This window comes from Panthera uncia, chromosome F2 (assembly GCF_023721935.1).
Source record: "Panthera uncia isolate 11264 chromosome F2, Puncia_PCG_1.0, whole genome shotgun sequence".
NCBI lineage: Eukaryota > Metazoa > Chordata > Mammalia > Carnivora > Felidae > Panthera > Panthera uncia.
In genome coordinates, this window is record NC_064812.1 from 30,052,730 (window position 1) to 30,068,530 (window position 15,801).

The following is a 15,801-nucleotide window of genomic DNA, read 5'->3' on the forward strand; positions in this document are numbered from 1 at the left end:
GAAAGTTTAAGGAATACTTAAATAATTTGAATGGACAAGATCCAAATGCTCTATTTAGATGTTGAGCTAATCTAGAAATACTTTTTTTTTTTTTTTTGCCTATTGTGAATTCTTCCATCTCTCTTCCTTTTCTATTTGCATTCTGTATTGAAAATTGTGACCAAATGACACAAATGTTTCTTGATTCTATTAAACTTAAGCACACACACATGCACACACTTTCAGTTCTGTGTATTTTGCCTAATTATTGGCAATAAACTTGGTAAAGGGATCTAAGGCTTACAAATGTTCTACTTGGAGGAAATCGTAATTAAGGCTATTAAGGCCTTTGGGTTCCTGTGTGTATTTTAAGCAAATTAGGATTTTATGTGTCTTTTAAAGAGACAGTAACTCTTCCCTGTCCAATTAGTTCCTCTTCATGGCTGAGCATGCGCATTCAGTGCATGTTGTTGAAAGGGCATGTGTCCTCCTTTGTTCTTTGATGTAAATCATTGGTGTAAATGAAGGATTTGTTTTTTCTGCATTCCATATGTGAAACTCTGGATAACTAAAAGTAAAACCTAAGAAATGAAGAGAAGGGGTCCATTGTAATTTGGTACCAAAATTATTTTTAAAAACCAAATTATTCTTTAAATAATTTTTAAAGCATTTTAAGGCAGAATAATTGCTGTTACCTTTTATTTTCAAAATGGCATTGTTCCTATTAAAAAAGTATGTTCATTGCAAGACATTTATGAAGTACTGCAGAGTATAAAGAAGATTGATTCATTTTACCTCTTTGCATTAACTATGTTAACATTTTTGTGTCTATTTTTTTCTTTTTTTTAAATTAAATACCACTATAGTTACATACAGTGTTATATTAGCTGCAGGTGTACAGTATAGTGATTCAACTATTCCATGAACCACCCAGTGCTCATCAAAACCAGTACAAAGTTATTTTGCCTATTTTACCCATCCCCTACCCACCTCCCGGCTGGTAGCCATCAGTTTGTTTTCTACAGTTAAGAGCTTGTTTCTTGGCTTGTTTCTCTTTTTTTCCCTTTATCATCTTTTTTTTCTGTTGCTTATATTCTACATGTGAGTGAAATCATGTGGTATTTGTCTGTCTTTGACTTATTTCACTTAGAATTGTATTCTCCAGCTCCAGTCATGTCATAGCAAATGTTGGGGTGCCTGGGTGGCTCATTTGGTTAAGCGTCCAACTTTGGCTCAGGTCATGATCTCACGATTCTTGAGTTCGAGCCCTGCGTTGGGCTCTGTGCTAACAGCTCAGAGCCTGGAGCCAACTTCAGATTCTGTGTTTCCCTCTCCCTCTACCCCTCCCCTGATTGTGCTCTGTCTCTCTCACTCTCAAAAATAAATAATAAAACATTTAAAAAAAATTTTGTTTTGTTGTTTTTTTTTTTTGGGGGGGGGAACTCCACATTGTAAAATTCATTACCCGCAATTATTATATCACCATAAAAAATAGGAATTTTAACAAAGTTTGACATTCAAAAGGTGAAAATAAAAAAGTACATGATTTACAAATACATAAATATCCGTGCACACTTTTAGAATGATGGCTACTGGAAGCACAAGACCTTTTAAAATTCCAATCTAGACAAGACTGTCATTCCAACTGTCTCTTTCCTACATGTTGGAAATATCAGGAATCTTAAGAGAGCTGCTGTGGTCAGTGTCACATTCATCCCAGCCTCCTTCCTAAGCCTGTTGCTGATATTGAAAATGTGATGAATCTTTTGCCTTAGCTTTGATGCTTTTTCATTAATTCACTTCTGGTAGTAAACTGTGGCAGGTCCTCCACTTCAAATCCAGCAGCCATTTCCATCACTTTGTCTAAAAGGTCTTTGTTGTAACTGCAACCCAGAAAGAGGTCGTTGGCCTTACACCATGGAGAGGGACAGAAGCTGGGCCAAGCAGCCACCGCCATTGGGTGAGTCGCAGTAGTCAGGCAAATGGCACAGGATGAATTCCAAGTGAACCTTCAATTTCTTCTCACTCTTCGAGTGGGAGTAGAACTGTTCTTAGTTGGCTGCCTGCCACACCCCCAAAACCAGCTCTTCCACCACAGCAGCCACCTCACTACCCAACATGGAGCCCTCTGCCACTGAAGCCTGTACCCCTACAGTCTTTGTTTTAAGGTCTCCTTTGTCTGATATTAAGTATTGCTACCCTGGCTTTCTTTTCACTCCTATTTGCATGATGGAGGTTTCTCCATCCCCTCACTTTCAATCTGCAGGTGTCTTCAGGTCTAAAATAAGTATCTTATAGGCAGCATATAGATGGGTCTTGTATTTTTACTCATTCTATCATCTTTTGTCTTTCGATTGGAGCGTTTAGTCCATTTACATTCAAAGTAGTTATTAATAGGTATTATTTATTGCCATTTTGTTTCTTGTTTCATGATTGTTTTTGTAGTTCTTCTCTGTTTCTTGTTCTCTTCTCTGTGGGCTTTCTTTAGTGATGTATTTGGATTCCTTTCTCTTCATTTTTTGCATATCATTGTTTTTTGATTTGTGGTTATCATTAGGCTTGTATATAACACCTGCATGTTGCAGTCTAGATTAAGTTGATGGTCGCTCAAGTTTGAACCCATTCTTTACTTCTTTCCACTCCACATTTTAGGTTTATGGTGTCATACCCTTACATCCTTTAATTTTGTGAATCCCTTGACTGATTTTTAGAGATCTACTTATTTTTACTGCTTTTGTGCTTCCCACTTTGCTTACTTTTATTGTCTTTTCCTTTCCATTCAGAGTCTCCTTTGACATTTCATGTAAGGTTGGTTTAGTGGTCATGAACTCTTTTAGCTTTTGTTTGAGAAACTCTTTATCTCTCCTTCTATCCTGAATGATAGCTTTACTGTATAGAATATTCTTTGCTGCACCTATTTCCTATTCAGCACTTTGTATGTATCATGCGACTCCGTTCTGGGTTAGAAAGTTTCTGCTGAAAAATCCCCCGATAGCCTTATGGAATTTCCCATGTACATAATTATCTTCTTTTGTCCTGCCTGCTGTTTTTAATATTTTGTCTTTATTACTATATTTTGCCATTTTAATTATAATATATCTTGATGTGGATCTGGTTTTGTTGATTTTGTTGGGCGTTCTCTGTGTCTCCTGGATCTGGATATTTGTTTCCTTCCCTAGATTAGGAAAAGTTTTCAGCTATTATTTCTTCAAATAAATTTTTTGCCCCCTTTTCTCTCCCTTCTCCAGCTCCTATAATGCAAATGTTATTACATTAGTTGGAGTCACTGAGTTCCCTAAGTCTCTTCTTGTTTTGCCTTTTTTTTTCTTCTCCTTGCTTAGCTTCATTACTCTGTCTTCTAGGTTATTAATTTGTTTTTTTGCTCCTTCCAGCCTGCTGTTCATTCCATTATGCCTGGTTCTCATTTTATAGATTGATCCCTTTATCTCTGTGTTATTCCTTATTTCTGTGTTAAGGGTCTCACTCATGTCTTCTAATCTTCTCTTAAGTCCACTGAGTATCTTTATGACAATTACTTTAAATTCTCTATCAAGCATGTTACATATTTCTGTTTCACTTAGGTCTCCGGCTATGGCCTTGTCCTAATCTTTCATTTGGGACAAATTTCTCTCTTATTTTATCTGAGTGTCTGTTCCTGTGTTAGGAAAATCAGCTATGTCTCCTGGTCTTGAGGGTAATGGTCTTCTGAAGAAGAGGTTCTTTAGGACCCGCAGTGTAGTGTCCCCTGTTCCCAGGGTCTAGCATTTGAGGAGTATCTGCAATGTATGCTGTGTACACTCTGCTCTTTTGTCCTGGCCACTCTACCCTTCAGGCCACTTGTCTGTAGCGGCTTTCCTTGTCTGTTGTGGGCAGTGTTTGGTCCCTGGCCTGAATGTGGTAAGTTTTAATGAGGTATACTCTGGTCTGCTTGTGAAATAAAGGCATACTTCCCCCTTTGGAATTAATAAGTAATCTCCTAGGCAATATTTTTTCCCAATAAACTTTCACCTAATGGTGTTAGGATGGTGATGATCCCTGCCTTAATAAAATTATTGTATTAATGAGGGCAAAATGGTTAATCTAATTATGTGGCCACAGTCATTCAAATGCAATATTGTAAGATTGTCTACAAGATAACTGGCCTGAGCTCTAAAAGATCTCAATGTCTAGAAGGACAAAGAATAATGGATGAAGTATTCCTAATTAAAAGGACCCAGGAAACAAACCAAATGCAGTGCACATTTGATTGGTTTCTGGATATATGGGAAAAACAGGACAATTTTGGAATAGTTGAGGAAATGTGAATATACACAGCATATTAGTAATATTTTACCCATGTTAAATTGCTGAGGTCCTGCAATGGTATTGTGATTACATAAGACAATGTTCTTATTCTCAGAAGGAGTATGCTAAATTTCACCTGAAGTATTGTGATGTCCTTACTTTCAAATAGTTTATCAAAACTATATGTGTGCATTTCCATGCCTTTACTTCTATTCATAGATCTATGTGTGCATAGGGATATTGATATATAACGGAGAGAAAACGGGAATGATACTTTTTTTTAAAATAATGAACCTAGTTTTGATATGACTTATTCTTAGTGACTTAAAAATACCAGGATATCTGTTTATAATAATTGTTCTAAACCAAAAGTGTTTACAACTCTGATGTCCTAAAACCTCATCTAGAATTTGGAGATTTTGAAGTTCAGTTTACTGAAAATCAAATTCTCTTCTTTAAATTCCTGTTTCATTTTTTCAAAAACTAACTTCTCAAAATTAATGAATATAAACATAAAATTCATTAACATCTTGCATATCTTATTTTTCAAAATTTTTTCCTAAGCCATACTTGATTTTCCTTCACTTTGAAGGTCTTTATTTTTAACAATTATAAAAAGGAAAGCAGAAAATAAAAATTTGTCTCTTTCATGTAATGTTACCCATATCTTAATAGTTGGGTTTAACTTTTCCTTTTTGTTAATTTTGCTCTAAAAAAATTCATAAACCTTAAGAAACTTTAACCTCCTTCACATTTCATTTGTGATTATTTTTCTCCTGAGTATATACTGTTGTATATGTTGCTTGAAATGTTTGAATTTATTGGGGAACTTGCTATCAAACCAATTTGATTTCTGTAGAATGTCACTCATTTTTTTCCCCTTTGGGATTATACAAGTGGATTCTTATTCTGAAAATATTCTCTTAACCCCTATTCTAATTTAGAAACATTAACTGCAAATCCAAAACTGTTTCCTTTCAAACTTAAAAAAAATACACATTCCTGAAGTCTTCAATTATATCTAGGGTCACAGTTTCTGTATTCTATTATAAACTCCCCAGTAACATAATAATTTGTGTTCTCAACACATTTTTCCTTGAATCCAAGTTAAGTACTGAGTGGCACCTTTTGTTGATTTTGCTGTTGGCTGAAAGATTGTCAATAAAATAAGCCAAGATTTGTCTGATCTACTAAACATTTTTTTCCTTGCATTCCCCAACACTGTGCATATATCTCATACATACTGTTCTCTCTCTATTTGAGATATCCTCCTCAAACTTCTGCTTTCTCTTTAATACCCAGCTTCTATTACCACCTATTTCTTAGCTCTTCCAGGATAAATTAAATCTTCATGTTTACCCAAAACACTTGGTGGCATGCACATAAAATAAAATTTAAAAACCATGGTACCTTGTAGTGCTCTCACTGAACAAATCTAGGATAAGTTGAGCATTAAATACAGTAACAGATGACAGTCCACTGAATAAAATCCATGTTTCCCTACTGATAAAAACAGACAAACGAGGGAGAAGGGGAAGCTCCTCCTAACAACTGAATTCCCCCTTATCAATGGAGAAGGAATGATGGAGTTAGAAAATCACCTTTGAGAACCATCAGAGTAATAGTTCATTTAGGCAAGCATAAAAAAGAATACCATAACTATTGTGCATAATTATGATGAGGAACAGGATATTTATACAATCTTACTGTATTTTTTCAAAAATTACTTGTTACAGAGGTGAAAGTAATAACTTCATAGTATAGAAACCTGGAAGATAACATCTTAACTAAGGGATCAAGGTTAATATCATGAGTAATGGAACCAAATTCATTTGTTGCTCCTTGGCATGCACAAGAAAGGACACAATATCACTTCATACATTATCCAAAGAATGTGTGGCCAATCATGAGGGAGTATCAGACAAACCCAAGTAAACATTCTGTAAATAACTGACCTATTCTCTTCCAAAATGCAAGTTCATGAAAGAGGAGGTGTTCCAGATTAAGGAGACTAAAAAAGACAGTCTAATGCAGTGCATAAAGTTGGATGGGATTCTAGTGTAGGAGAAAAATAGATATAAATGACGTTATTGGAATAATTGAATATGGACTGTGGATTAGAAAATAGTATTATATCAATATGGCTGATGTAAGACAATGTCCTTATTTTTGGAAATATGTAGTGAACACTGAAAAAATGTAGAGATAAAAGAGCATAATGTCTGCCACCACTACTGAAATGGTTTAGAAAAAATAGCACATGCATACGTCTGTATATAATCTGTAAATGTAGGCATATATCCATGTCTATGGCTATCTATACATCTGTGTCTGTAAACACATACATATATAGTTTTGCCACTTTTTGAGAGTGACCAAACACTATTTATAGTTTTTCATTAATAGGCAATTTGTTTTTGTCTTCCAAGGCCTGGAGGAAATGGAGGAGAACTGTGGTCAGAAAGCAGTGGCAAATTGGTCTCCAAATCTGTTTAGAACAGAGGTTTCTCCTGCATCAGAATGTTAGTCCATATCTCCCCACTTTAGCACATCTTAAAAGTCTAGTTTTGGATCATTTGAATGGTGTCCCCAGCCTTTCTAATTACACAGGTATGCTTGCTGTGTTACTTCAAAGGCCCTTTAGCCAGGATAGCATCTGTCTTCAAAGACAGGAGAGTGGCCCATTTGCAGGAAATTGTATGGTTTGGGTAGGTTTTTTTGTTTTTTCTTTGAACTTGTTAAGTAGAGATCCCTATTGAAGAAGTGCTGGCCTTTTGCTGTATGCCCAAACAGTGAAATACTTTCCATTTATAATTCTGAAGATTCTCTTTAACCTCTGCTAGGAGAACCCTGTAACTCAGTTTCTCCCTGTTCTCCTTTCTGTTGTATCAGCAGTGTTACTCTGAAATGTTTTTGTGAATGACATCTTAATTTGGTTGGTTTATGAGACTTAATATATTCCTACTTGCGTTAGGAAAGAATTAGTATAGTGCTCTTAGTGACTAATCATCAAAAGGAATTTTGGTTATTTTGCTGCAGCTAAAAACAGAGCAAAGTGCAGGGAGCAAATTAAAAGGCACAGCCTAATTTGAAAAACTCACAGTTTTAATCATGCTAGAATGCATTTTTTCCCCTAGGTGCTATACATATATCTCTTAATGGAGAAAGAAAAAGCATGGCTTTTGTGAGAGCTGGATTCAAATTTGTCACAAACAAACTGTATGACCTTGGAAAGGTTTCTTAAACTCTCTGATCTGTTTATTCACTTTGATAAACAGAAATTATGAGTAATAAGCATTACTTTCAAAAAGTATGAAAGCATGTAGCCTGCAGTTTGTCACGTATTAGGTTCTCCGAAGTTCGTTTTCTTCTCCCCCACCCACACTTTTTGACTTTACTCTTTTTCATTGCTTCTTGTTCTGAGTAGACAGAATTTTCTCAGAATAAATATGGTTAAACAGCTAGATTTCAAACTGGGTCTGAGGTAAGGAATGCTGTGAGGCATATCGACAAAGCATTTTAAAATAAACTGTTTATAAATGTTAAATGCAGACAATCGATTTAAAAATTGAAAACTATCTTCTGTAGGTCTGGAGATTTAATAGCGAATCATTCTCACTTCTGTTCAGGTGTGTGTGTGTGTGTGTGTGTGTGTGTGTGTGTGTGTGTGTGGTTTTAACAAGAGTGACCTACATTGAATGTAATAAAGCTTTTACTTTTTTCCCTTGCTTCACAGTGTAGTCCTTAATAATTGTTGCATAATAATGTTTGTCAGCCCTAAGGGTTTGTTAGTGTGTTTTTCATTAATGCAGCTTAAAAAAAATTTTATTATCTTTGAAGAAACCTTTCTCTGGGACAGCATAGCTAGCAGTGTTTATTCTCAATTTTCAGACACAGTGGTATTATCCATGGAAGTTTCCACATCTAAAACACATGGAGTCTTTAATCTGGTTAGTTATGACACAGATTCTTCTTGAGGGCTGTGTTTATGACACCAAATAAGCCATCCAGTTTGCTTTCCATTTATTGTTTTAAAATTAAAAGTGGAATAAGCAGGAGTTACCAAACTAGTTTCTATTCTAGGAAGCAGGTGTACATGTGGAATAGTTGAATAGCTTGTGCATGATGGGAATATATATTGAATAGACACCATCCCTCCCATCCTCCCCTTTTAAAAACAATTTAATTTTTGTGTAGTCCAAATGGGGGAGATTTTTTTCTAAGGGCAATTAGGCAGGTCAGACACTATGGCCCTTACAAAGCATGTAAAGCTATTTTGAAGAAGTGTTAGTGTAAGATGTACTTAAGCACTTTTTGGAATAAAATTCTGGCTCTGCTTGTGAGCAATTTGTTTTTCTCTATTTAAATAATTGGATTATCTTCTTATATAAACATGGAACTGTGCGAGAGTGGTAGTTTCACAATCTTCCTAAATGTATATATTTAGATCTCATGTTGGAGTTACCATTAGCACCAGCAGTCTGTCAACATTTCCATAGGGTTGCTTAAGTATGTTGTGAAAGCCCAAGCCAACCTTGGCAAGGGAAATCTGTGCTACACAGCAATTTCTAGCTATGGCTTATAGGACTGCACGCATTCTAACTTTAAGCTTACTTTTAGCACTAGAACAGTTTTATAGAGTAAATTTTTTTCTTTCTCACAGATTCAGGTGAGTGGCTTATTTTATATAACAGAAGATCTGATTTTTTTGTCTCAAAAACATCATGTATCGTTGAAAAAAAATGAGCAGTCTCAAGCCATCTTATATTTTTCTTGGATTTCATCAACTAATTAATAGTGTTAGTAGTTGTTGAAGCTGAAGAGCATATGATTATGGTGGTGGTATTTGCCCTCTTGAGTAGCTTAGTTTTGTGATGAGTGTGTTTTGATCCTTAATTATACACTTTCCCCCTATTATCTGTCAGAATTAATGTCTGGTATAGGGATATGCATTAATATTTTTGTGTCAAAGAGTTTTAGGGGAGGAAAAGGAATAATTCTTATAGGGCTTGGCTTTCAAAATGAATGTTAATTATGGGAAATACTTCATCATTTGGGGAATTGTATATGCTACATTGAGGGTTTAGGATTTTATTTTTTATAAGAGGCTATATATACATAACTACTTTTTTCCATTTATGTGACTTGTCATTTTACTTAGGGTATTAACGACCATTTTGAAAACATGTTTTTGGAGAATTTTGAAATCCCATTTAATTCTTTTGAATTTTTATGTTCAACCTGAGCTGCTTGCTCCTCAAGTTTGGGCAGACTGTCTTGATTGTTAATGATGTCTGACTTGTTAAGTTAGAAGGAGAATGTATTTCTCATGTTATGGATATGTTTGTTGCGCCCTCAAACAGACCCATGTAAGACTTCATGTTTATTTTGCAACTTTGTCTTAGTTCATTATCTTTCCTTGGCCTGCAGTTATTGATTATTCTGGGCTTCTCTATGACATCTTAGCTGTCCCACTTGAAGCATGCATGAGTCACGCCTCATAGAGGTTTTCTGCTTCCCTGTTCCATGTCAAGAAAAAAAAAAAAAAACCTGCCCAGTGAATCACACTATGGCCACAGTTAACTGTGGTTGTAAATGTACTTCTCAGGTGCCCAACTATGGGGATTATGGCTCAAATGGCACTGGCATGGGCAAATAATGAGCATATAACTGTGCTCATTTTTTTTCCTTTTTTGTTTTTCAAGTTATTAGCACTTCACATGTTACAATAAATCCATAACTCCATTTAGCTCTCTCCCCCCATATTTTAAAATCTCTTGGTAGCCTTGAGTTTTTGTACAGTGAGATACATATTTTTGTAAGTGAAGCAAGAGCATCTAATTAAAGACCTTTAATCCTGATGTCATTAAGAATATTCATCTCTAAAGATGATTTCCATGTTGGGGGGGGGCTTATAAATTTTTAGAAATAATATTTTCCCAAGGATTACTTCTAGAGATAAAGACCTATTAAGTCATTCATTCATTGTAGGTGAATAAAATGGAATTATAAATTATTAAATAATTAACAAATTTTTAGGTAGCCAATTAATAAGGATTTCTCAAAGCTAGTACTTAGAGAAGTTAAATTTTTATAAGGCTTTTACTTAACAATATTGTTACCTGTTACAGAACTCATGATAAAAGCTGAGAAGAGATAATGAGAAATATGGTTTAACTCTAGAGATTGTAAAATTTTGGAATTCTTGGTGCAAGTTTGTCTTTTATTCTCAATTTTTTTCTAGAATAAATTCATGCTAATCTAGCTCCTCTAAAACGTTAATGGAAATTTGAGAAATTTTTCTCTGTCTAAGCTTTGTTAACATTGTTAGTTTTAACGTCTATTTTCTTTCTGGGGCATGGTGAGTATAATAATCTAGAGCATTAACATTCGTTGTCTTTATATCAAAGATCAAATTGCATGTTCCGTGATGCTATTTCCTATAAATATTTACAACTTAGTGTAAAACTTAGTAAAGTATCCTAAGATAGCAATTTTTCATTTTGCTCAAATCTTTCATAGCTCCTTAACTCATGACCTTGATTACTTAGTTGAGTTTGAGCTTGGGTAGTTCACATGATTAAAGGATTTTTATCCTAATGTTGCCAAGTTCTAGTGGGAGGATCTGTTCCCAACTCAATTTGTATAGGATCCAATAGGCAGGTTTCTTGTTATTGGTGCCAGAGATAGGGTTTTTCTTTTTAAACCTATATCTTGAATTTGGGATTGGGAAGCACAAATATTAGCGATTTCATAAATTTGAATGATGAAGTTAACTGTTTACTTTTAAAAATTTGTTGAAATTGTAATGTTGTACTAGCAAAGATGGAGCAAAGCTAAGAGGCCAACAGCCCATTGTTAAGTCCCATTATTTTAGAGTTAGAAATTTGTACCTTTTGTCAGGAATGGATTCCTTCACTAGGAAGGAATTTAGATTTCTTTTTGCTTGGCAAGGGCTAAATTCTGAAACAGGGGAACACTTTTAAAAAGTGTTAGGAGTATATTAGAAACAGATGGGCATTCAACACCTACATAAAATGCTCAATGGGATAAAATGTGAATAACTGGATTTAATTTAACAAAGGATCAAACTTAAAATACCAGCATTCATAAAAGACCAAACTTACTTTTCAATTTAAGAGGAACACAAATCAAATAACTAGAATTAAGAAAAAGAGGTTATATTTATGCTGTTTTTCTCTCTTTATATACTTGTTAGTAACATAGGTATTTTGACCTGGGTTCTGCCTGATAATTTTTCTTGTTTTATATATATCCACATATTCCTTTCCCTGTCAGGGAGATATGTGTAGACTTGTGTTAATAGTACTGCCTAACACCTTTCTGAAATTTGTTAATGTTTTATGTGATATATTTCATCTTTAGAATTTTGGGTGGGTCTAGACTTAGAAAAAAGTGTTTTGGTTGGAATGATGAAGCTCTGGATCTCAGCAGGCTTTAGTGTTGGAAAAGTTGAAGCTTACAGAGAGAGCAAATAAACATGGTCATCAAAGCTGGGAATTAAGATCTGTTTATTCACCTGCACAGTTGAATTAAACCTCCTAGCAATAGGCAGAGCCATTTAACTTATTAAGATCCTGACCAAATAAATTAGTCCTGTTTAAAGTCTGTTTTTGCCTGGCTTTAGATACGGAGATTGCTGTAGTCACCATATAATGGATGAAGAAATTCTTGTTGAATTAAGTTACTAATTTACAAGATAGAGACCACTAGGATAGTTGACATTGGACAATGGTTCATTCAACTGAAAAGTCTATTTGACGTTTGGGGCATGAAGCTTCAAATTGCAAAAAAAAAAAAAAAAAAAGAAAAAAAGAAAAAAAGAAAAAAAAAGAAAAAAAAGAAAAAAATGTGCTCTTATCCTTCAGTGTTGAGGAGCACTATTAATGGCTAGAGAAAATGGGTGACTGGGAACAGCACTTATGTTGGATATGGCTTACATCACTTTTGCTTTAAGAGAATTCCTCATTTGTGGGGTTATAAAGATAGCAGATATGGATTGAGATAAGTATTCCCTGATTCATTTTCATTAAGTCAGTCAAGGTTCAAGTAAATAAATCCTTGCTTTTAATGATTTTAAGAATACCTTTAAAAAATGTGGAGCACAATTTGTTGACTCTAAAATCTTCGTGATCCAGATGAAAGTTGGCTTCAGATACATAAAGACAAAACAAAAAGCCTTTAATTTATGTTGATTCTCTTGGTTCTGTAATTCTCTTTTCTCCATATTTGTTAGTATAGAATGTGATTTATGGTGATAAAGAGCTCTCGGTTTAGCTTTTGAACTAAAAGTATGGTTTCAGCACTTGTTTGCGATGATAGTCTTTTTAAACCATTCTACGTATGTAAATCTTCCAAATTTTGTCTTAATAAGCTAATTGGGAATTTGGACAACCTTGATATAGTTCTTTTCCAAATCTATAGTTAAATTGAAGAGCAGAATGCAGCCAGCAAACTAACCGCAGACATTACAGGGAGTTCTGAACACAGACATGTTACAGGGGGTTCCGAAGTGTGGGGCTCCCTTTGATGCATCTCCAACTAGCAACCTCTGCCCTTGCCTTAGTCTCGTGGTTACTCCTATTTAAGGGTTTGCCTCTCACAAGAGTCATCAATTGCTTCCCCAAATATCATGCCATAGGGTCTTTGTGCTTAAGGTGGGTTATGTTCTTAGCCCTGAAAATAAAAATGAGTTGGGTTCTCCTAGTCACCTCCCCTGTCAAAGCCATTTTGTCCATCATATAGCTGATGAGTACTCCAGTTCTGTTCCTCTCACCCAGATTTCTGCACCATATCCACCCTCTAATTTTTACCCCTTTCTTACACAGAGAGGGTGAGCCAAATCTCAGTTTTTGAAACTTACCTACTCTTTACACCCTGCTCAGGATGCTAATAACCATATCGGAGTAGAATCTCTTCAGAAGACAGCTGGGGAAATTGTAAATAGTATAGGCTTATTTTCATTCAGCTGTACGAAAATGCTTTATAAATCAATATTATCTTGTCAGAGTCAGGTCTAACTGAAATCCTACAATGAGCATAAAAGCAGGAGAATCAACCCAAAACCAGACTTTACGGTAAAATAAAGGTGGATATAGGGTTGGGGCACCATAAATGTCTTAGTGAGAAATAATAAGAGCCTGAATTATGAGAGAATTAGTGGAAATAAGGATAGTGAGTTGGAATTAAGTGTATAGGAGGGGACATTATCATAGAAGCCACAGGAGGAATAAAACTTTCTGAAGTGACCCAGGCTACAGGAGTTGTGAGGACCAGAAACTGAGAATGAGGTCTTGCATTAAAGTTTAGAAAACTGGTTGTGGTCTTCAGAAAAGTAGTGTTGGGGATAAGTGAATGGGTGGTTGTGGTAAACAGAGGAAGCAGATAGAACTGATGCTTCCAGAAAAATAAGAGAGTGATACTGGTTTTGTTCATTGCTAGGAAAAGATGCTCACAACTTAACTGAAATTGAACAAGTTAGCATACATGTAAAGTATGGTCAGTTATGAAAAATAAAGTTATGTTACACATACAAAAATGTATATATGTCTAGAAAGTAGACTTCTAAAATATAATGAAGAATTATATCTGAGGAAGTAACTTTTCGTCTGTGTCGATTCTTTTTTTTTTCCAACATAGTTGCAGATTTTGGAAAATATGGTAGTAAATAAGAAACAATTTGGAAAGCATCAATAGGTTTGTAAATAAGAGAAGGTCCATGAAATAGACTCCATATGCAGATAAAGCAGTTGAACAGTTTATAGAAAAAAAATCCTGGGATAGGTGGGAAGAATCAGATATTAATGGTCAATTCAAAGAGCAAACTTGGCCCTAATTCCTGGTTTCTGAGTTCCTTTCAGAAGAAGAACAAAACTCCTGTTTCAATATCTTCCTAGAAGAGAAGCTATAAAAATCAAATCAGGGCTGTTGGGAGCCCAGGAGAAGCAGGGAGAGCATCTTGTGGAACTAAAACCTGTATAGATCTGTTACAACTAGCTGTTAATATATCAGATGTTGAGTCATTATAACTACAGGAAAGGTGTGGTATACAGCTCACTTTGTTGTATGGCTGCTAGTTTGAATACTTAGGGCTTCATATTATTTTATATGCAATAAAAATTGTATGTAGGGCAAAGAGGATGTGGCCTCAAAGCTAAAGTCTCAATAGTTGCTGAGTTTTCTGGTCCTTCTCTTCTTTCTTCTGTGGGTTAACCTGATAAAATGAAGTCAGTGTGACCTCCTATATCTTGTTATGTTTATGACTTTGCTTGGTATAGTGATAACTAAAAGTTATATGAGTTTTTCATATTTTAGAAATTATATTAGGTTATAAGATTTTATATCTGAATTTTATACTAGGGCTAGAAACAGTATTTTGTTTCTTTAAAATTACTCTTTTTATCATTAGATATAGTAAAGTTTATAAGGTTCATACATCAATTTTCCAGATGCTATTTCAACATTTACTTAGTATCATCCCACCTCGTCCATCCAGTAGGATATTTCTGTTTAAAAATAACCATAAATGTAAGTAATATTACATAGGTGAGCATCCAATATAATTTATAGAATCTTCAAAAGAGATGTAATTATAAGTAACAATTACATTATCCTGAAGTTAGTGTATGGCCTTTGTACCCATTTTTTTTCTTGTTTAAAACCTTCAGATACAATTTACTTATAAATTATGCACATTACTTGTAAAAATGTACAGCTGGATAGGTTTTACGACTATATACGTTGCCCATCACCTCCTGTAGTGGGTTAAATAGGGTCCGCACCCCCAACCCCTGCCCTCATTCATGTCCACCTGGAGACTCAGAGTATGACCTTATTTGAAAATAGGGGCTTTGCAAATACATTTAAGTATGCAGATCATACTAGATTAAGGTGGTCCCTAAATCCAATGACAGGGTCTCTGTTAGCGACAGGACACACAGAGGTACATAGAGAAGAAGACTATGTGCCAATGGAGTCAGATTGGAGATCTGCCACCAGCCAAGGAAAATCTGGGGCCACCAGAAGAGAGAAGGATTCTTCCCTATGGTCTTCAGAGGAAGCATGGCTCTATGGACACCTTGATTTCAGACTTCTAGCCTACAGAACTGAGAGAATGAATTCCTGGTGTTGAAGTCACTACATTGTGGAATTTGTTAAGGCAGGCTTAGGAAACAAACATACCTGCCAAAAATTCCAGTATACCCCTTTCCAGTCAGTCTTAAACCCTCAAAGGCATTTAATGTTCTGTGTCCCCATAGATTAGTTTCACATGTCCTTGACATCAATATAAATAGTTATATGGAGTATACCTTTTTCTTTTTTTAATCTGACTTTCTTTGTTCAACATAATATATAGAAGTTTCATTCCTGTTCATGAAAGTGTCAGTAGTTTTTTTCATCATTAAAATACACTACAATTTATCCATTCTTTTGGTCACAGACATGTGGATTGTTACCTCCTACTTATATTTTATACATTTAGGACATCTGTAGTTGTCACTGGTTTAGAAGTTCTAC

At 35.0% G+C, this 15,801-nt stretch overlaps 1 protein-coding gene and 1 pseudogene across 1 annotated transcript in view; one reads left to right on the forward strand and one right to left on the reverse strand.

The window, feature by feature from the left end:
* Positions 1-15,801, forward strand: part of RSPO2 (R-spondin 2) — a 165,181-nt gene that overhangs the window by 62,258 nt on the left and 87,122 nt on the right. The window lies entirely within an intron of this gene.
* LOC125924759 (CDKN2AIP N-terminal-like protein) lies at positions 1,590-2,099 on the reverse strand (annotated as a pseudogene).